The sequence below is a fragment of the Nipponia nippon genome, unplaced genomic scaffold, assembly GCF_047370975.1.
Source record: "Nipponia nippon isolate SJK-2023a ecotype South Korea unplaced genomic scaffold, ASM4737097v1 scaffold_33, whole genome shotgun sequence".
NCBI classification, from domain to species: Eukaryota; Metazoa; Chordata; class Aves; order Pelecaniformes; family Threskiornithidae; genus Nipponia; species Nipponia nippon.
Window position 1 is genome coordinate 5,468,366 of NW_028262351.1, and position 21,968 is coordinate 5,490,333.

General features: G+C 45.2%; 1 long non-coding RNA gene across 4 annotated transcripts; it reads right to left on the bottom strand.

Moving 5' to 3' along the window:
* Positions 1 to 215: 215 nt before the first annotated feature.
* LOC148054214 (uncharacterized) lies at positions 216 to 17,975 on the bottom strand. 4 transcript variants are annotated; one of them, XR_015707609.1, is made up of 5 exons: positions 17,880 to 17,975; positions 4,388 to 11,209; positions 2,572 to 2,707; positions 2,370 to 2,490; positions 216 to 1,918 (listed from the first exon to the last, which is right to left on the bottom strand). It is a non-coding gene; the product is annotated as an uncharacterized LOC148054214 (long non-coding RNA). The 4 variants fall into 4 exon arrangements; XR_015707610.1 differs by lacking the exon at positions 17,880 to 17,975 and having other exon boundaries at positions 4,388 to 10,855; positions 10,963 to 13,431; XR_015707611.1 differs by lacking the exon at positions 17,880 to 17,975 and having other exon boundaries at positions 4,388 to 9,698; positions 10,269 to 13,431.
* Positions 17,976 to 21,968: the final 3,993 nt, after the last annotated feature.

Genomic DNA, 21,968 nt, shown 5'->3' on the forward strand with positions numbered 1-21,968 from the left:
GGGTCGTCAAACTGTTAAGGGAGCAGCAGCCGCCCCAGCATTCACACACGACCCGAGACTTTAACTGCTAGGACCAGAGTCCCTTTGCAGCAGGCAGCTCCACTGAGCTGACGGGCACCCCTTTTTGACTCCTTGCTCACACATACACTCACCCTCGGGCACTTCCTCTCCCTTCAGGTTCGACCCTAGGTTTCCCCGAAGCAGAGTCTCCGACATGATGTACGCCAGGCGAATTTATTGAGTGGTACAGCAGTGAAGAGCAGCTCGAGCTGGGTGCCTCTGGAGAGGGACCCCGAACAAAGAGATCCCTGGGCAATTATACCCTTACAGTCTATGTTCCTCTCCCCTCATGTGACGATTTGGTCCAATAGTAATACTTGGGTCTGGGGTCTTCTTGTTCTGCATTGGATCCTTTCCCAGTCTCCAGGCAGGTCATTCTTTTTCTTATCTTGATTAGCTGCAGCTTCTGCTGATGGTTTTGGTTCCCTTATCTTCCTGGTTTGCACCAGTTTCAGGGTCTTCCTTCATGTAGCTAGGTAAGAGTTCAGCATATGGTCAGCGTATCTAGGTGAAAGTTCACAGCTTGCAGTCTAAGGCTTCAGCAGGTCTTTGGATACTTATTTGAGCTAAAAATGACTTCTACAACATTTATATCCTCTAACATTTGATTATATACATCCAAGTATAATGGATCGGTAGCATGGCTCCTTTATAATTTGTATGATACACAATATATTATAAATATTTTTTCTTACAGATCACCTTTTCAAAAAGATGGATCTTCATTTGAACTCCTTTTCTGGCTTCCCTGTCATACTTCCATACCAATGGGTGGGGATAGCTTTATCTTTGAATCTTGAAGATCAAAATGTGTGTAGCCACTAGGAAAGGTAATATTTTCTTTTAGAAAATACATTGTACAAATTCTGATTATAATTATAATTATTTTGTATAGTTTACTTAGTGCATTTCAAATGATTTAAAGCTTTTGGTCAAATAATGAACTGGGAATAAAATTTTGCATTACTGTATGGGCAAAATAAGTTCACAGATAAGTAAAAGACCATTTTACACAGTGTTGAAATGCAGTCATCTTTGCAGTAGGGTAGTGTAGTGTTCGTTACATATCAAGGTTATACCGGCGGATCTCCAGCCGACCCGGGCTGGGGAAGGAACAGTCAGCACACACAGTGTGGGTGTTCAGCTTCCTCGTTTATTGCGCAGTAGTTTACCTTTATGCTCTCAGCAGTAGGCGTGTTATAAGGGGCGGAGACAAGGGAGGGTTAACCCTTAACTCTTTCCATACAGCGCGTGATCTTCCGGTCGCCAGCCCTTATCTTTACTACATTTCCCCCTCCCTTAGCTCCAGTAGCTCTGGATCTCGCTGGGGAAGCTGCGCGTAAAATAATCGATATGTGGTAAGACTTCTTAGTATACGACTCATAGAATGCATAATTAAGCGTAATAGACAGGGTAATAGCATAGCAAGGACAAGAACAAGTAACAAGACTATGAGCCCGGTTATTAAAGGTTTGGGAATATTGGTAAACCTGTTGCCTATGTTAGTTATAGCTCCTAAATTAAGGGAGTTTACTTGTATTGCATCAGATAGTTGGTCAAGCACGTTGGTGTGGCTCTTAGAAATATTCAATGTATCGTTGCCTATTATGACGTTATTAACATTCCAGTTTTGTAAGCCTGGGATAGTGGAGCTCTGGTTTGACATGTGGCAGCAACTGTCCTCCTTATCTCTAGTGAAGTAGGGGGTGAACAATAGACAGGTAGAGGCTTGTCCAATAGCCGGCATATACAGACATGCATCCGTTACGTTCATGGATTTTGCCCAATCCAGCCAGTAGTTCGTCGCGGCTCCCTCATTGCTCCCCCACACCATCAGGATGCATAGGGAAATGGTAACCTGTCAAGATAAGACTCAATAAATTGATTAATGCTTATACGGTCGAATATTTCGACTGGGTACCCATTCTAGCGTCCCTTTCTCAGTTTGCACACACGCATACCCACGTCCCAGACAACGGAGGGAATAAGGGCCCCTCCATTCATGGGTTTGCAGGTCCCGTACTTGAACCAAAGGGTAAGGCCCTTCGTTCTCATCAAGCCGGAAATGTGCCTGGGTTGCAGTCTGGGTTTTATAGGTGTTCCCTCAAATGGTATGATTTAAGGTAATTAGTGCCGTTGCCAACAGACGCTGTGCCCGAAATAAGGGAGGGTCAAGGGGAGGGGGAACCCCTGTTCCTGGGCTTATCTTTTCCCCCTCCCTAAGTCGGTCGAGTAACCCTTTTAATGTGCGATGCGCGCGTTCTACAATGCTTTGGCCCGTACTGTTGTAGGGAATGCCATGACTCAACTGAATATCCCAGCGCGCGCAAAAGTCCTTTGTCTTCTTGCTGACATATGCTGCTCCATTATCTGTTTTAATTTTTTGTGGGATGCCAAGTTGCGCCATACAGTCCTGCCAATGTAAAATAACTGCGAGAGCATTTTGTTTAGCATGCATAGTGGCTAAAATAACTCCACTGCAGGTATCAACTGTGACATGCAGATACTTACGTGGATTAAAGGGTTCATAAATCGTAACATCAGACTGCCATATTTGGTTGGGCTGCAACCCTCGAGGGTTTACCCCTGCCTCCCAGAGGGGACCTTTGGAACACACAGGATAAGCAACAATCACAGAGCGAGCATCCTGCAAAGTAATACCAGTTCGCTTTCCCATTGCCCCAGGGGTAAGGGGTCCCTCTGGTAGCTCAGGTATCAGTGGCAGTGCCGAGGGAGCCCTACCACCCCCCCTAGATGTCGTCAGCCGTGACGCCGGTTCTCCTTGTTCCTCAGATCTTTTCCTGCGCTCTGCTCTCTGTGTGTCCAGCACCCGTCGATCACTGGGATGCAACGGGGCGTCCTCAGAAGGTGATGGTGTCTTGCCCTCCTTTTCTCCTTCCCGCCATCTTCCTTCACGTAGTTCGCAATACCGCTGGGATCCCACATTGGCCCCCGGGACCCAATCCAGCAACCTATCAGTCAGCTCCCTTTCCACACATTGTTGCAACTCGCCCCAGGGGTATTGAGGAAGTGGCGGATCCGCCGGTGCAGAAGGTGCCGAAGGTTCCGTGGGTGGCTGCTCTAGACTCCCCACTCGTAACGGGAACACCTTTCCCGACTCCTTTGTTCCCGCTGCGCCATAGCCTCCCTGCGCCTCCCCTTCCTCCGTTGGCTCAGTCCCCAGTAACGACGGCCCCGTCTGTGCCCCACAGGCCACCCCTTCAACTCAAGTTCACACTGGAGTTCCAGCCTGTCCAGTACAGCAGTACAGAAGAACAGCAGAGATGCCCTGGCCATCTGCCAGCCCAGGCACATAGCCATTGCTGTTATCAAAACGTTCCCAGGCACAGCAGAGTAAGATGATAAGCAGTTCAGCAGTACAGCAAGCAGCGAAAGCAAAAAGCAGCCACTAACGAGCATTAGACTCTAATATACAGTAAGGCAAGCAAGCCCCGTGGCAAGCACAGAAACCTGCCGATTAATAGCTAAATAGCAATACCTGCTATAACTTCGATCTAGCACATTCCAGTTAAATCTGTCGTTATCTCGAACCCTTTGTACCCTATATTGGGCGCCAAAAAAAACTGTCGTGGTTTAACCCCAGCTAGCAACTAAGCACCACACAGCCGCTTGCTCACTCCCCCCCGGTGGGATGGGGGAGAGAATCGGAAGAGTAAAAGTGAGAAAACTCATGGGTTGAGATAAAGACAGTTGAATAGGTACAGCAAAAGCCACACAAACAAGCAAAGCAAGGAATTCATTCACTACTTCCCATAGGCAAGCAGGTGTTCAGCCATCCTCAGGAAAGCAGGGCTCCATCATGCGTAACGGTTACTTGGGAAGACAAATGCCATCACTCCAAACGTCCCCCCCTTCCTTTTTCTTCCCCCAGCTTTATATGCTGAGCATGATGTCATATGGTATGGCATAGCCCTTTGGCCAGTCTGGGTCAGCCCCCCCTGGCTGTGCTCCCTCCCAGCCAGCCTGTGTCCCCTCCGAGACTAAACCCGTTGGCTTTTCGTTCCCAGGAACTTCATGCCCCATCAGCGCGCTGCGTGCGGCAAGCCAGCACCGCTTTGCCGCAAACCCCTTTTTGAGCACCCTTTCTACTGTTCCCCAGGCGCGAAGCCGGTCACTGGCTCCTCCAACATTGCTTATGATCACTTCTGTCAGCTCGTTGCGTATTTTCCCCCAATTTGGGGTGTCCAAAAACTTCTGTGGGAGCGCCGAGCACTCCCCGGCATAGCATCCATTGGATGCAGTCGCCCGTGGGCCTTTTCCTTATCGCCCCATCCTCGCCCACCTCCGTCACTACCGACTTTAGTACCTTTACGAGTTCTGCGAGCTCCATCGCTGCTACCTGCAGCTGATCACGTTGGGGTCACCACTATGTAGCGTTCGTTACATATCAAGGTTATACCGGCGGATCTCCAGCCGACCCGGGCTGGGGAAGGAACAGTCAGCACACACAGTGTGGGTGTTCAGCTTCAATGTTTATTGCGCAGTAGTTTACCTTTATACACTCAACAGTAGGCATGTTATAAGGGGTGGAGACAAGGGAGGGTCAACCCTTAACTCTTTCCGTACATCGCGTGATCTTCCGGTCGCCAGCCCTTATCTTTACTACAGGGTAGGATGCAAAAAACATTACAGTGGCACCAGCAATATTAGAACCATCCAGAGACAAGTCAATAAAAATAGCTTTTTCTTCAGTTGTATTGGGTGTACATTGCAAGGGCTTGGTAGCGGAAGGGGACTGCAGGGGGAGCCTATGTGAGAAGAGACCAGGGGCTGTCCTGTGCCAGACACAGATGGTTCCAGCTGGCTCCACAACGGACCCACTGTAGGCCAAAGCTGAGCTCATCAGTGAAGCTGGTGGTGCCTTTGTGAAAACATATTTAAGAAAGGGTAAAAAAACACTGCACAACAGCTATGAATGAGAGGAGAGAGAAAAATGTGAAAGAAACAACCCTGCAGACACCAAGGACGGGGAAGAAGGAGGGGGAGGAGGTGCTCCAGGTGCCAGAGCAGAGATTCCCCTGCAGCCTGTGGACAGCACCACGCTGGAGGAGATTTTCCTGACAGGAACTACAGCTAGTAGAGAACCCACGCTGGGGCAGGGGACAAGTGCGAGGAGGAAGGAGCGGCAGAGAGCAACTGTTATGGACTGACCGCAACACCCCCCATTCCTCACCCGCCCTGTGCTTCTCTGAGGTGGGGGAGAGGAGTCAGGACTTCAATATAGTATTTCTGGAAAAAAAAGGTTCTCTGTTGTCATGGTTTAACCCCAGCTGGCAACTAAGCCCCACACAACTGCTCGCTCACTCCCCCCACAGTGGGATGAGGGGAGAATCAGAAGGGTAAAAGTGAGAAAACTCATGAGTTGAGATGACAGCAGTTTAATAATTAAAAGGAAATTTAATTTTTAAAAAATGTAAGGAAAGAAAACAACAAAGAGAGAGGAAAATAAAGCCCAAGAAAAACAAGCGATGGACATTAAAAACAATTGCTAACCACCAACCAACCAATGCCCAGCCAGTCCCCGAGGAACGGCCCCCCTGCCCACCTCCAGCCCCAGCTTTTATTATTGAGCAAGACGTCATATGGTATGGAATATCCCTTTGGTCAGTTGGGGTCAGCTGTGTCCCCTCCCAACTTCTTGTGCACTCCCAGCCTACTCTCTGGTGGGGTGGTGTGAGAAAGAGAGAAGGCCTTGACTCTGTGTAAGCACTGCTCAGCAGTAACTAAAATATAAGTGTGTTATCAACATTATTCTCATCAGAAATCCAAAGCATAGCCCCATACAAGCTACTATGAAGAAATTAAACTCTATCTCAGCCAAAACCAGTTAAAAATTAGCCAAACGAAAAACCAAAAAAGTATGAATTATACTATCTTCTGATTGCCAAATAAATTGTTTCATGGCATAATTGTTCTATTTTCAGTAATTATTAATTATGTGTTTTTCCATATTAACGCTCACTTAAAGTATCTAAGTACATTGGCAGAGCTTTCCACTACCGATGAAGATGTTTTGCTGTGGATACAGCTAGAGTTTTTAAAATAAATTTCTGAAAAAATCCAGTGAGGTTTTTCTGTTTTGTATGATAATAGACTAAACCTAATTTTGTGGCTCTTAACTAGTTCTCCAGTTATCCAGTGATGTTAGTAAAAAATGTATTGCCACAGGGAAAATGTACTACACATCTCATTGCCTTACTTCTTCAGTTTGCCCCTTGTTTGAGACAAAGCTTTTTCTTTTAATTTCGGTTTACATTACTTGTAAATGAGGGAGGTGATTGTCCCACTCTACCATGTGAAGTTTTGGGCACCTCAATATAAGAAGGACATCAGACTATTAGAGTGGGTCTAGAGGAGGGCAACCAAGATGATGAAAGGCCTTAAGGGCAAGACTTATGAGGAGCAGCTGAGGTCACTTGGCTTGTTCAGCTTGGAGAAGAGAAGGCTGAGGGGTGACTTCATTGCAGTCTACAACTTCCTCAAGGGTGGTCGGTCACTGGAACAGGCTCCCCAGGGAAGTGGTCATGGCACCAAGCCTGTCAGAGTTCAAGGAGCATCTGGACGACGCTCTTAGTCCTATGATTTAGTTTTAGGTATTAGGAGAAACCCCAGCACGATGTCTTTTGAATTTTGATGTATCAGGGTCTACAACTACTTTTATTCATAAAAATGGGTTGATTGAAATTTTTGCACACGTCTTTCTTACAAACTATGTGGATTTTGGTACCTTATGGAATTGGCTATGTTTCCTCTGAGGCCTTTGCTTCAGATATTTGCTTCCTGTCATTACCAGTTTGGAAAGACCCAGCAAGGTATCAGGAGAATGCCTAATTATTTAACAAAATAACTCTGTGAAACAAGAATATTCTTGCCCAGCTCTTCTCCTTTTTAAGTCAGTAACAAAAAGTGATGTCATCTACCTGGACTTGTGCAAAGCATTTGATACTGTCCCACACAACATCCTTCTCTCTAAAATGGAGAGACATGGATTTGACGGATGGACCACTCAGTGGATAAGGAATTGGCTGGATGGTCGCACTCAAAGTGTTGCGGTCAATGGCTCAATGTCTGGGTGGAGACCAGTGACGAGTGGCATTCCTCAGGGGTCCGTATTGGGACTAGTATTATTTAACATCTTTGTCGGGGACATGGACAGTGGGATTGAGTGCACCCTCAGCAAGTTTGCGGATGACATGAGGGGTAATGGTGTCCTGGTTTCAGTTCGGATAGAGTAAAATTTCTTCTTAGTAGCTGGTATAGTGCTGTGTTTTGGATTTAGGATGAGAATAATGTTGATAACACACTCATGTTTTAGTTGTTGATCAGTAGTGTTCATACTAGTCAAGGACTTTTCAGCTTCCCATGCTCTGCCAGGTGCACAAGAAGCTGGGAGGGGACACAGCCACGACAGCTGACCCAGACTGGCCAAAGGGCTATTCCATACCATATGACATCATGCTCAGCATATAAAGCTGGGGGAAGAAGAAGGAAGAGGGGGACATTCAGCGTGATGGCATTTGTCTTCCCAAGTAACCATTATGCGTGATGGAGCCCTGCTTTCCTGGAGATGGCTGAACAGCTGCCTGCCAATGGGAAGTAGTGAATGAATTCCTTGCTTTGCTTTGCTTTGCTTTGCTTGTTTGTGTGGCTTTTGCTGTACCTATTCAACTGTCTTTATCTCAACCCATGAGTTTTCTCACTTTTACCCTTCCAGTTCTCTCCCCCATCCCACCAGGGATGTGTGGTGCTTAGTTGCTGGCTGGGGTTAAACCATGATGGTTTTAAACTGAAAGAGGATAGGTTTAGATTAGATATAAGGAAGAAATTCTTCACTGTGAGGGTGGTGAGGCACTGGAACAGGTTGCCCAGAGAAGTTGTGGATGCCCCCTCCCTGGAAGTGTTCAAGGCCAGGTTGGATGGGGCTTTGAGCAACCTGGTCTACTGGAGGGTATCCCTGCCCGTGGCAGGGGGATTGGAACTAGATGATCTTTAAGGTCTCTTCCAACCCAAACCATTCTATGATTGCAGCCCAAATAGATAGGGAAGAAAGAAGGTTTGCAATGAAGGAAGATCAAGGAGATCTTGTGTCACTCATCTTGTGCTGATCTTGGAAACGCCAGACTCTTCTCCAGCTTTAAATGCCGGGATGTTCAAGCACTGGGGGAGATGATCTTCTAGGATTTCCTTTCTGGAAGCCAACGCTAATGAAAAACATTATCTCTAAGCAACAATAAACACGAAGACATTTAAAACTAGGTGGTCTCAAGCTCTTCCCAGTTTCTTTATCAGGAGTAATATATATCAAGAAATGCCCTCCAGTGAACAGCGGTGTAGAAAGCAATAACTATTGTAATGCCCCAATTATACGACTTCATGGGCTTTTTTGGCAAAAAGAAAAGCTTTTTGTAATTTCATTGGAAAGCAGCACATCTTAAAAGGTCAGGTATGATTTTTGCTTCCCTTACACAGTTTTTGAATTTCTGCAATGCTATATCTGGCTATTTTATACCAGCCTTACATGCACAGTAAAAAAGTATATGCTGATAAAATTGCGGTTCATGGAATTGAAATTTCTAAAACTAACAGGTTTATGCTTAAATAACTATTTGGAATAGAAAATTAATCAAAGAGCTCATTAGCAACTTATTAGTTAATGCACACTAGTATAAAATTTTCATCATATTTATATGCTATTTCATTTTTCATTAGCTTTCTTTAGGCCAATAGAGAGAGTCAAGAATTCATGCAAACGCTTGTATCTTATCATCATTAATTTCTGGTTTTCTATCATGAAGTTGAGTAAAAAGTAAAAGTTCCACAATCTGAGTTAGGTACTCAGGTGAGTGGTGCTATTCAAACACGAAAAGAGACTTGATCCATTTATAACTATGCTCTCTAGTTGGTGAAAACCTGATCTCTATCACAGAAGTCCTCATATATCATGAGCTAATTAAAAGTTCAATAAAGTGGATTTTCACTCAAAATGGACATTTTCATAGAAAACATTTCGCTATTAATAAATAATATCTGCAAACATATTTAAAAATTATTTAGGTTGTGATCATCTTCCAACTCCATTATTATCCAACTCAGAATGGGCAAGTACAGGCAGGTGACAAGTTTCATTTGAATATATAAATGATTCAAAACTGTGCTACCTCCCTGTAATATCAAATTTTATCTACGAGTAAATGACTTCTAGACAAGTTTTAAAGAATGTTATATCTTCATAGTATGAATCATGTTTTTTTGTCTCCCAGAATCTGACATGGTTAAAAATGCAGTGCAGAACTGGGGAATATTCAGTAACAGATGGTTTTGCAAGTATTTTATTCCAGTCCCTTGAAGGAGCAGCATATGCTAAAATATATTTCCTGTTATTCCTGGCTACAAGCAGAGTGCATCTGCTATCTTAATTTGCTTTTTCTGATGCTGCCTGAAATCTACAAATATGGATAGTCTTTGGGGTTGTATTGATTTCAGAAAGTGTTTTTACCATCCATCCTGGTGGGCAGGCACACTCCCTGGTCACATGGTGACAGACTCCTCTGTTCTGGCATGGGCACCTCTCCTTGCACTGCACTCCATGATTCCCAAGCAGACAGAGATGCTCACAGCTGAAAAGTTGGTGTGTAACAGATACAACTGTTACTTCGGCATACACTCCAGTCTCCAGTCAACTCTATTTTTAATGCTATCATTAATTTTTCCAGCCAAAAGTATGAAACAGAAAGCAGTCCAAAATAATGGGTAGCAAACAGAATACTGTACAGTATCTGTGCAACAAATCTGAGGAAATAGACCTGGCAATCTAGGAATTGTAATCAGATACTTTTTTTCTTTCTACACTGCTTTGTGCTCATTGATTGTTACTGACTGTGGTGGGTTATCCATGACCAGCTACCAGACGCCCAGCCAGGCGCTCTCTCTCACTCCCCTGCCTCAACAGGACAGGGGGAGAAAATGAGATGAAAAAGCTCATGGGTCGAGATAAAGATAGGGAGATCACTTACCAATTACTGTCATGGGCAAAACAGACTCGACTTTAGGAAAATTAATTTATCTTATTGCCAATTAAAACAGAGTAGGATGGTAAGAAACAAGACAAAGACAAAAACTAAAGCACCTTCCCCCCACCCCCCTTATTCCCAAGCTCAACTTCACTCCTTCATTCCCAACTCCTCTACCTCTTCTCCTCCCCACACCTGCCCCAAGTAGTGCAGGGGGGATGGGAAATGGGGGTTGTGGTCAGTTCATAACAGTTCCTCTCTGCTGCTCCTTCCTCCTCACGCTGTTCCCCTGCTCTGTCATGGGTCCTTCCCACAGGCTGCAGTCCTTCAGGATAAACCTGCTCCAGCATGGGTCCTCCATGTGCCACAGTTCCTGTCAGAAGAACCTGCTCCAGTATTGGCTCCCCACAGGCTGCAGATACTTCAGAAAATATCCACCTGCTCCTGCGTGGGGTCCTCCACAGACTGTGGGGAAATACCCGCTCCACTATGGTGTCTTCCAAAACTTCCACAGGCTGCAGGGGAATCCCTGCTCCGGCACCTGGAGCACCTTCTCAACCTCCTTCTTCACTGACCTTGGTGTCTGCAGGGTTGTTTCTTAAACTTTTTTTCCTCACTCCTCTCTCTCGGGCAGCATTTTGCCCTTTCTTAAATACTTTTTCACAGAGATGCCACCAGCTTTGCTGATGGGCTCAGCTTTGGCCTGTGGTGGGTCCATTGCAAAACCAGCTGGAAATGGCTGTGTCCAGTACAGTCTTGCTTCTCTGTGATATACAATAGGCAGACCAACAACATAGTGTTAAAGTGTACTCTAAATTTAATTTCTCTTGTTAACACATTTATTGTTATAAATAATATACCATCTGCTTACATGGCAACAGCATACCCAGGAGGACATTTACACTCTCCAGGCATGTGGTCGCAGGTGGCTCCATTTTGACACTGACATTTCTGATGGCAATCATTTTCATATGTCCCTTGGTCACAGTGTTCCTCTCAGTGCCAGCCTTTGAAACCTGATGCACAGTGGCAGGCTCCAGTAATGGAATTGCATAAGGCTCCATTTTTGCACTAGCAACGGCTGCTGCAGTGAGGTCCCCAGTGGTCACTGTCACAAGCTGAATGGGTAGAAGGAAAAATTTAGAAGGAAATGTTAGAGCGCTGAAGATACTATGAGTCAACTTAAAAAAAAGTTATAAAATTTAAATAGTTATGCAGTGTACAGTAGAAGAGGTACCCTCAGTTCTCCTTGCTCTTCAAGGATCATGGTAGGCAGACAGAACTAAATTTAAATTTATGCTTCCAAATTAATTTCTTGGAGCATAAAAGCAAAAATTTTGATGTGACACTGTGAAGTAAATGTAAGTTCTAGTCTCTTCACTTGTCAAAACTCCTCGTTATGTCACTCCACTGTCAAATAACAGTTATAGTTGTGGCTAGCCTTCATTTACACGTAGAAGTCTTGGCAACTTAAAAAAGTAAAAAAAGTAGTCTAGATCCATAAACAGCTGTCTGAATCCCAAAAGGAAGTTGCAAAGCTTGCTCATCATAAGATTATTATACAGCATGCATTTTTTTCAAATCTAGAAGTTCCTACTATTTTACATAATTGCAAATATTTCCTTTTCAATCTTGCAATACACTGATAGTGCAAAAGAAAATGCAATAAACATTTCACCAAGCAATACAAATTAATTATTATGTGGTTAAACATCATCTGGATGTTACCATTTTGGCTATCCAATGTGTTTTTACAGTCATTCAAGTTCATCTTTTTTTGTCTGCCCCAATGTAGTCCAATAAAACCCTGTAAGCAAACCACTCAAAGAATATTTCACTATCAAAAACTAAACCTTAATGTTTAGGAATAATTTTTCTTACGTGAGAAACACGGGAGTTCTGAAAGGAGACAGAAGATTAAGATCACCTAGATTTCAACAGGAATGTACTAATTGCATAGTCAAATGATCTACTTTTTATTTTTATGGTTTTTTGATAACAACAGTGCAACAGCAAAGCCTCAATTGCAATTGCTGGAAGCCTGGGCTCCTGCCTTGGTAAGTGACAATCATTGTTTTCCCAGTCTTCTCCTGAGGCAAAAAAGCCAGGCAGAGAACAGGCATAATTTCTTAGAGTAAGACAAATTAATTCAAGACACCTCCTAAGGGCAAGAATTATTCTGCTATAGGAACTGATCACTCAGGCTACACAAATAAAAAGGGATTAGGATCTCTTAAGACTCTTTTCCTTAAGATTTTTTTTCCAGTAAAGGTCACTGGAACATCCATCCATAATGGAGATATTGTGAGCAGCCACATACAATACAATACAATACACAGTAACAGAAATATATGTATTATAAACATCCAGCAATAATACCAAACAAACTGGCAAAATAACTGTTCATTTTATTATTATTCTCTCTTTTCTCCATTTACCTGTTTGAAAATATGTATTTTCTGTTCTGGGCTATATGTGCAACACACTACTGTCTAGGCCACATAGTGTCTCTCTCACAAAATGCCTTCCCCCATGATTGGAGTTTTGAGCAACAGAGAAGGGCCAGGGGCTGCTGATGTATTAGGAACCAAGAGGGAAATACCTGTGAAATACCTCAAAGGAATTAGGGTGTTTTCCTCTAAAAAGGTGACATGGTCAATAGGCCAGCTGAAGTGCCTCTATACCAATGCATGCAGCATGGGTAACAAACAGGAGGAGCTGGATGCTGCTGTGCAGCTAGAAAGCTACGATCTAATCACTATCACTGAAATGTGGTGGGATGAATCACAGACTGACTGCCAGACCACACCTGTTCCAGTGCAGAACTCAGTCAAGGATGAATCCGGCCTGAACCCACTCTAGATATAAAGACATGCTGGTTTTGACTGGGATAGAGTTAATTTTCTTCGTAGTTTGTGTGATGCTATGTTTTGGATTTGTGATGAAAATAGCATTGATAACACAGGGATGTTTAAGTTATTGCTGAGCAGTGCTTACACAGCGTCAAGGCCTTTTCTGCTTCTCACACCGCCCCACCAGCAAGTTGGCTGGGTGGGCAAGAACTGATCAAAGGGATATTCCATACCATATGACATCATGTGCAGCAATAAAAGCTGGGGAGAAGAAGGAGGAAGGGAGGACATTCAGGGTTATGGCGTTTGTCTTCCCAAGTAACCATTATGCGTGATGGAGCCCTGCTTTCCTGGAAATGGCTAAATACCTGCCTGCCGAGTAAGTAGTGAATGAATTCCTTATTTTGTTTTGCTTGCGTGCGCAGCTTTTGCTTTCCCTATTAAACTGGTTTTTTTTATCTCAATCCACGAGTTTTCTCACTTTTACCCTTCCAATCCTCTCCCCATTCCATTGTGGGGGAGTGAGTGAGCAGCTGTTTGGGGCATAGCTGCCTACAGGGGTCAACCCACAACAACACGACAGGCGCTTTTTTCCTTTGTCTGATAAATGCCAACTCATATTCTTTTACCAACAGCTGGAAGTGGAATATTTGGCACAGTCCAACAACATTCATGAAATTGTTAGGAGAACCAGCATAATCAGTCTCAGAGCCATACAGACCAAAAACATTTACTACCACTTATCTGCTGCTACATTAAACACCCAGGCACCAAGACAGCCTTGCTAAAGACTGCTTCATTTGTGAAGCAGCAGAGGCCTTGTACTCCTTCTGCTGTTTTCAAAATCCCATCTCAAGTCTGCCTGTCTGGGATGTTCCCCACTGTCTCTTGGAGATTTACTGATGTCAGAGGAGCCAGGAATGAAGGTGTGAAGTTAAGCCTGGGAAAAAGGGGTGTGTGGGGGGAAGGTGTGGTTTCAGTTTTTGTTCTTTGTTTCTCACCATCCAACTCCATTTTAATTGGAAATAAATTAATTTTCCCCAAGTCGAGTCTGTTTTGCCCATGTTGGCAATGAGTAAGTGATCTCTGTGTCTTTATCTTGACCCATGAGCTTTTCCATCTTATTTTCTCCCTCTGTCCTGTTGAGGAGGGGGAGTGAAAGACCAGTTGGGTGGGCACCTGGTAGCCAGCCAAGGTCATCCCACCACACCATAACAACAGTCACCAAGTTATATATATTATGTTAATACATCATGTACCTTCGCTCTACGTAAAACTCAACTTGAATAATTTATGGATCCTCAGTTACCCATTAGCTTATGTGGACTTCCCAAGCAAATGTGTAAGTAATATAGTTAACACTTCACAGGCCTTTGCAGGCCTCACTAGCTACTAAATACATATCAGCATGACCAAACAGCCTCACCGAGTCAGCAGGATTTAATTAACAAAGGAGTGAATTATTTGTAAAAAAGAGGTACTGTCTAGAGCTTCCTTATCTGACTGTCTGAAGCCTCCCTATATGAAGTAATCCACATTACCACTCTGTGTTGCAATTTACTACAGTAATTGCTGCTTATCTGACATGGTTTGGTGAAAAACAAGTCATATTACCTTAAGTTATATAAACTCCGTAACTGCCCCATTTGGGCAGAGTTCACATCAGCAGAGGCTGTCACTCTGCTCCTCTGTGTTCTCTCCTATAACGAAAGCAATAAACCACTTCTGTTCTGATCTAAATTGCATTCCGGTTATTCTGTAACACAAAGAATGAAATATCAAAAAGTCATAGCCATGTAGATGCTACTCTTAATTATCTGCTCACCAATGCAAATGAGCTAATTAGAGACGTCAAGATTGGAGGCAGCCTGGGCTGCAGCGATCATGCTCTGGTGGAGTTCGCAGTCCTGAGGGATATGGGACAGGCGAAGAGTAAAGTCAGGACCCTGAATTTTAGGAAAGCTGTTCAAGGGAGCAGAACAGAGCTGGCAGAGCTTTAAGCATGCTTTCCATGGAGTGCAACAGCTCTCGATCCCCAGGTGTAAGAAATCAGGAAAGGAAGGCAAGAGACCAGCATGGCTGAGTCAAGACCTGCTGGTCAAACTAAAGGGCAAGAAGGAAATGCACAGGCAGTGGAAACACGGACAGGTATCCTGGGAAGAGTATAGGGATGTTGCCCGGATGTGTAGGGATGGAGTCAGGAAGGCCAAGGCGTGGCTGGAGCTGAACTTGGCAAGGGACGCAAAGAATAATAAGAAGGGCTTCTACAGGTATGTCAGCCAGAAAAGGAAGGTCAAATAAAACATATTCCACCCTGATGAACACGACTGGCAAACTGGTAACAACAGACGAGGAGAAAGCTGAGGTACTCAACAACTTTTTTGCCTCAGTCTTCACTGGCAACCTCTCTTCCCACAGTGGACAGACCTCAAGGCAGGGACTAGGGAAGCAAAGACCCTCCCATCTGTCCTGGTTTCAGCTGGGATAGAGTTAATTTTCTTCCTAGTAGCTGGTATAGTGCTGTGTTTTGGATTTAGTGTGAGAATAATGTTGATAACAGACTGATGTTTTAGTTGTTGCTAAGTAGTGCTTACACTAGTCAAGGACTTTTCAGCTTCCCATGCTCTGCCAAGATGCACAACAAGCTAGGAGGGGACACAGCCAGCACAGCTGACCCAGACTGGCCAAAGGGCTATTCCATACCATATGACATCATGCTCAGTATATAAACTGGGGGGAGTTTGCCGGGGGGCAGCGATTGCTGCTCAGGGACGGGCTGGGCATCAGTCAGCGGGTGGTGAGCAATTGCACTGCCCATCACTTGTTTTGTATATTCTTTTATCATTATTATTATTATTTCTTCTTCCTCTGCTGTCCTATTAAACTGTCTTTACCTCAACCCACAGGTTTTACCTTTTTTTCCCAATTCTCTCCCCCATCCCACTGGGATAGGGGAGGGTGAGTGAGCAGCTGTGTGGTGCTTAGTTGCCGACTGGAGTTAAACCACAACAGTCCTTTTTGGTGCCCAACATGGGGCTCGAAGGGTTGAGATAACAACAGAACTGACCAGAGCATGTTAAAACAAATTTGTTATAAGCATTCATTATATTAGTTTAGTAATCACTGGTCACAATGTTGATTTATTCGCTCTCAGAGTTGTCATATTTGCTCTCAGAGTTGTGTTATATAACACCTTACTTGCCATATATACAGTTTAGCAGTATTTATGTGCTGTTTATCATGTCTGGGAGATGGAGTAAGGTTGTCGCTTTGCTGTACTGTGTAACACTGGTTTATGGTACGAAAAATTATTGGTCATGAGATCAATCTCATATTTGTACTCAGCATTGCCGTCACCTCTGTACTTCGGGAGCCATCTATCGGAAATTATTAAAAATTACACTTTTTACTTTTTCTCCTCGGAGAGCCAGCCTACGGGGGAGACACCTTCCTCCATCTTCTCCTTCTTCTCCAGGCTAATTACAATAGCTCTTGAGAATTTTGAATATCCTTGGGATGTTCAAACCAGCATGTTCCTATTGCTATGTCTCCTGAATGTGTGTCAGGTCTTGCTTAGGGTTAAACAATTATTTAATACTGTGGCTACTCCAACCCCGGCAACAGGCACTGTAGCTATTCAAACCCCAGCAACAGGCATTGCAGTTACTCCAACCCCAGGGACAGGCACTGCGGCTACTCCATCCCCGGCGGGAGGCACTGTGGCTACTCAAACCCCAGTGACAGGCACTGCAGCTGAACCAGAGAACCAACCTGTGCTGGTATCAGTCACCCATATACACAAGAAGAAATCCTGGAAGCGAAAGTCAACTCATTTACAAAGGGATAATGAAAAAACAGGGCCATCACGAGAACAGGAGGAGGAAGAAGAACTCATAAATGAGACGGAAACCACCCGATCCCTATCCTTGAGTGAACTGCGAGATATGCGAAAGGATTTCAGCTGTCGTCCAGGCGAGCACATTGTCACCTGGCTGCTCCAATGCTGGGATAATGGGGCCAGTAGCCTGGAATTAGAGGGTAAGGAAGCGAAACAGCTGGGATCCCTTTCTAGGGAAGGGGGCATTGACAAAGCAATTGGAAAAGGGCACAAGCCATCAGCCTCTGGAGGTGACTCCTGTCAGGCGTGAAGGAAAGGTATCCCTTTAAGGAAGATTTTATACGTCAGCCAGGCAAGTGGACCACCATGGAGAGAGGTATCCAGTACCTGAGGGAATTAGCTGTGCTGGAGGTGATTTATAATGACCTGGACAACGAGCAGTTATCCAAAGATCCAGATGAAGTGCAGTACACATGACCCATATGGCGGAAGTTGGTATGGAGCTTTTGCGAATGGGGTGATTTATAACACTTAAGGAATCACCAACAGAAGTATTAGCAAAAGTGGTTTTAATATGACGTTGTGAAAGTGCAACTTAACAAAGTTCGATGGCAAGGTTCACGCTATTAATTACTGCATGGAAAAATCATACAAAGGGAAATTGAGTTACACTCGAGTTAGAATGATTTACAGAGAGAATGAAGATGCAGAGAGTAAGGAGGACCCGCCCGTTGAGTCATGAGGTTCAGAAAGGACCGCCTTGCTTTCTAATCTCTTTCCTCAGGAGTCTAGGTGTGGCTGGATCCAATCCTAGTCTCAGACTTGGACAACAGTTTATGTCTAAGGGAAGAAATACAGGGAGTAAGGAATACCCTCCCGTTGAGTCACGAGGTTCAGAAAGGACCCCCTTGCTTTCTAAACTCCTTCCTCAGGAGGAGTCTAGGTGTGGCTGGATCCAATCCTAGTCTCAGACTTGGACAACGGTTTATATCTAAAGGATTATATATGCAAAGCTTATATGTTTCATTAGCATCAATTCAGCATGCAATCAAAGTTACCAAGAAAAAAAAAAGGTTATGCGCGATATCAGTCGCTTACCAAAGATCTGTTGTCGGAAAAAGGTCTCTCTGCCTCAAGGAGCAGCCTTGAGAGGTGTCCCAGGGGTGGGGAGATCACTGCCATGCAGCCTCACTGCCTAGCAGGGAGAGCTCCAAAAAAATGGAGTCAGGCTGTCATATTTATAGGTTAAAGTGGTTGACTTGTAGTCAAAAGACGAGAGAAAAAGGTATGCAGGAGACTCCTTGTACCCACAACTTTGTTGTTTCCTTGATAAAGGAGTCGCTCTGTTCCTTTGTGGGTTTGCAGAAAACAGGTTAAAAATAGAGGAATTCACAGCCCGTCTACAGCTCAGGCCTTTATCTCTTTTGGAGCCTGCGCCAAGCCACTGCCAGTCTGTTCAAAGGGGCAAGCGCACCCATCACAGGAATGCACCAGCGTCATATGCCAACTCCTTGGTAATACTGACCTGGAAAGATGAAGACGGACCAACGGTGGATGAAGCGGCTAGCCAGCTCTGGGAATATGAAGAAAGTCTCTCCTCCTCCCTTGTCTCGGCTGTGGAGAAACTGCCCCAAGAGTTCCAGCAAGTCAAAGTTTCCAGTGAGCAGTTCCCCAGACAGAGTACAAGGGCTGATTTTGCTTCCGATCTTAATAAAGGGACTTTTGATTCGCATTTACAAGAAGTAACGAATGCTATGACCAGGACTAGAGGGGCCCTGCCTCCAGCCAGGTGGAGGAAAGGGACAACCGGGTTTAATGGACTGTGTGGATTTGATGGCCTGGCACATCCGACCCACAGGAGTATAAGGCTTTAGTGGACACCGGTGCACAGTGTACCCTCATGCCATCAAGGTATAAAGGGGGAGAACCCATCTGTATTTCTGGAGTGACAGGGGGATCCCAACAGCTGACTGTATTGGAAGCCAAAGTGAGCCTAACTGGGAATGAGTGGCAAAAGCACCCCGTTGTGACTGGCCCAGAGGCCAGAGGGTTTTTGGAGAATGCATATTCCAAATTACAGTCTCATTGTAAGCCCTCTCTATCAAGTGACCCAGAAGAAGAACTATTTCAAATGGGGCCCTGAGCAACGACAAGCCTTTGAACAAATTAAACAGGAGATGCAGTTCATGCAGTAGCCCGTGGGCCAGTCCGGGCAGGGCAAGATGTAAAAAGTGCTCTACACTGCAGCCGGGGAGAACGGCCCTCCCTGGAGCCTCTGGCAGAAAGCACCAGGGGAGACTCGAGGTTGACCCCTAGGGTTTTGGAGTCGGGGATACAGAGGATCCAAGGCCCGCTATACTCCAAACGAAGAAGAGATATTGGCAGCATATGAAGGGGTTCGAGCCGCTTCGGAAGTGGTTGGTACTGAAGCACAGCTCTTCTTGGCACCCCGACTGCCAGTGCTGGGCTGGATGTTCAAAGGGAGGGTCCCCTGTACACATCATGCAACTGATGCTACATGGAGTAAGTGGGTCGCACTGAACACACAACGGGCTCGAATAGGAAACCCCGTTCGCCCAGGAATCTTGGAAGTGACCATGGACTGGCCAGAAGGCAAAGATTTCGGAATATCGCCATAAGAGGAGGTGACGCGTGCTGAGGAGGCCCCGCTGTATAATAAACTGCCAGGAAATAAGAAGCAATATGCCCTGTTCACTGATGGGCCTTGTCGTCTTGTGGGAAAGCATCGGAGGTGGAAGGCTGCTGTATGGAGTCCTGTACGACAAGTCGCAGAAACTGCTGAAGGAGAAGGTGAATCGAGTCAGTATGCAGAGGTGAAAGCCATCCAGCTGGCTTTAGACATTGCCGAATGAGAAAAGTGGCCAGTGCTCTATCTCTGTACTGACTCATGGATGGCGGCAAATGCCCTGTGGGGGTGGTTGCAGCAATGGAAGCAGAGCAACTGGCAGCGCAGAGGCAAACCCGTCTGGGCTGCCACACTGTGGCAAGATATTGCTGCCCAGGGAGAGAACCTGGTTGTAAAAGTACGTCACATAGTTGCTCACATACCCAAGAGTCAGGCCACTGAAGAACATCAAAACAACCAGCAGGTGGATCAGGCTGCTAAGATTGAAGTGGCTCAGGTGGACCTGGACTGGCAACATAAGGGTGAATTATTTCTAGCTCAGTGGGCCCATGACACCTCAGGCCATCAAGGAAGAGATGCAACATATAGATGGGCTTGTGAGCGAGGGGTGGACTTGACCATGGACACTATTGCACAGGTTATCCATGAATGCGAAACATGCGCTGCAATCAAGCAAGCCAAGCGGCTAAAGCCTCTCTGGTATGGAGGACGATGGCTGAAATATCAATATGGGGAGGCCTGGCAGATTGATTATATCACACTCCCACAAACCTGCCAAGGCAAGCGCCATGCGCTTACAATGGTGGAAGCAACCACCGGATGCCTGGAAACATATCCTGTGCCTCAGAACACTGTCCTGGGTCTTGAAAAGCAAGTCCTGTGGCGACACGGCACCCCAGAAAGAACTGAGTCAGACAATGGGACTCATTTCTAAAACAGCCTCATAGACACCTGGGCCAAAGAGCATGGCATTGAGTGGGTATATCACATCCCCTATCATGCACCAGCCTCCAGGAAAATTGAATGATACAATGGACTGTTAAAGACTACACTAAAAGCAACGGGTGGTGGGACATTCAAACATTGGGATACACATTTCGCAAAGGCCACCTGGTTAGTCAACACTAGTAGAGGGGGATAAAGTCCCTGTAGTGCACATAAAAAATACGCTGGGGAAGACAGTCTGGATTATTCCTGCCTCGGGCACAGGTAAACCCATTCATGGGATTGCTTTTGCTCAGGGACCTGGATGCACTTGGTGGGTGATGTGGGAGGATGGGGAAGTCGGATGTGTACCTCAAGGGGATTTGATTTTGGGTGAAAATAGCCAATGAACTGAATTGTATTATGTTAATTGCTATGTAATATTCTATGTCATCACTTCTATGGTGGCTATATGCCATTTTAATGGTAATTACAGTAAGAATCACCCAGATTAATGAGGAATGAACTTTGAGGAAACTGAGCAAAGTGCAGCAGTGATGGTACCAGAATTGGCTTCAGCATGCAACAATCCAGCACCACACACCATCTCTCCTGCCCTGAAAGACCGTCATAACTGTCATAACAGATGGAGTCATGGACTGAATGATCTCAACAGACATTTTAGAGGGATGGCCCATGAACTAAGGGAATGATATCTCTGTGTATATATCAAAAGACAGGAAAAGTGGTTCTGATTAATTGGAATGTATTGGAAAGCGTGGGACCTGAGCATGGCGTAGATGGTATGGAATAAGGGGTGGATACTGTCCTGGTTTCAGCTGGGATAGAGTTAATTTTCTTCCTAGTAGCTGGTATAGTGCTGTGTTTGGGATTTAGGATGAGAATAAGGTTGATAACACACTGATGTTTTGGTTGTTGCTGAGTAGTGCTGAGCTGTTGCTAAATAGGTGCTAAGCAGTGCTTACACTGGTCAAGGACTTTTCAGCTTCCCATGGTCTGCCAGGTGCACGGGGGGGCGGGGCTGTGAGGGAGCACAGCCAGGGGGGCTGACCCAGACTGACCAAAGGGTTATTCCATGCCATATGACGTCATGCTCAGTATATAAGCTGGGGGACGAAGAAGGAAGGGGGAGGGAGAGGGAGATACTGTTTGTCTTTCACAGTACAACTGGTGTAGTAAATTTGATCAAAAGGATGTGGATATGATTCTTGCACTGCAACTGAATAGCTGGGGAGAGAGAGCGAGCAGACAGAATACTGAGCAAGTCTTTTACAGTACAATCTGATTTCACTAGATTTAGAGAGTAGTTAGAATGGTTGTAAGATAAGGGGGCTCCGGGATAATCCCATCTCAGACAACTGGGCCTTGGGAGAACAAATGCATGGAAGGTAGGAAGTCACAACAGGATGAGGACAGCCTTGAAGGACACCCTTTACGTGATCCTAGGACTGAGTTTGCGCAGAAGCAAAGGTCAATCAGCGAGCACAGTGAAGAAGACTACGAGCCTTCATCTGAAGACCCCCAAAGACCACCTGAACACCACCACGGGAGACAACTGCGCATGTGGATCGGACATTTGCATATGTTAATGAGTT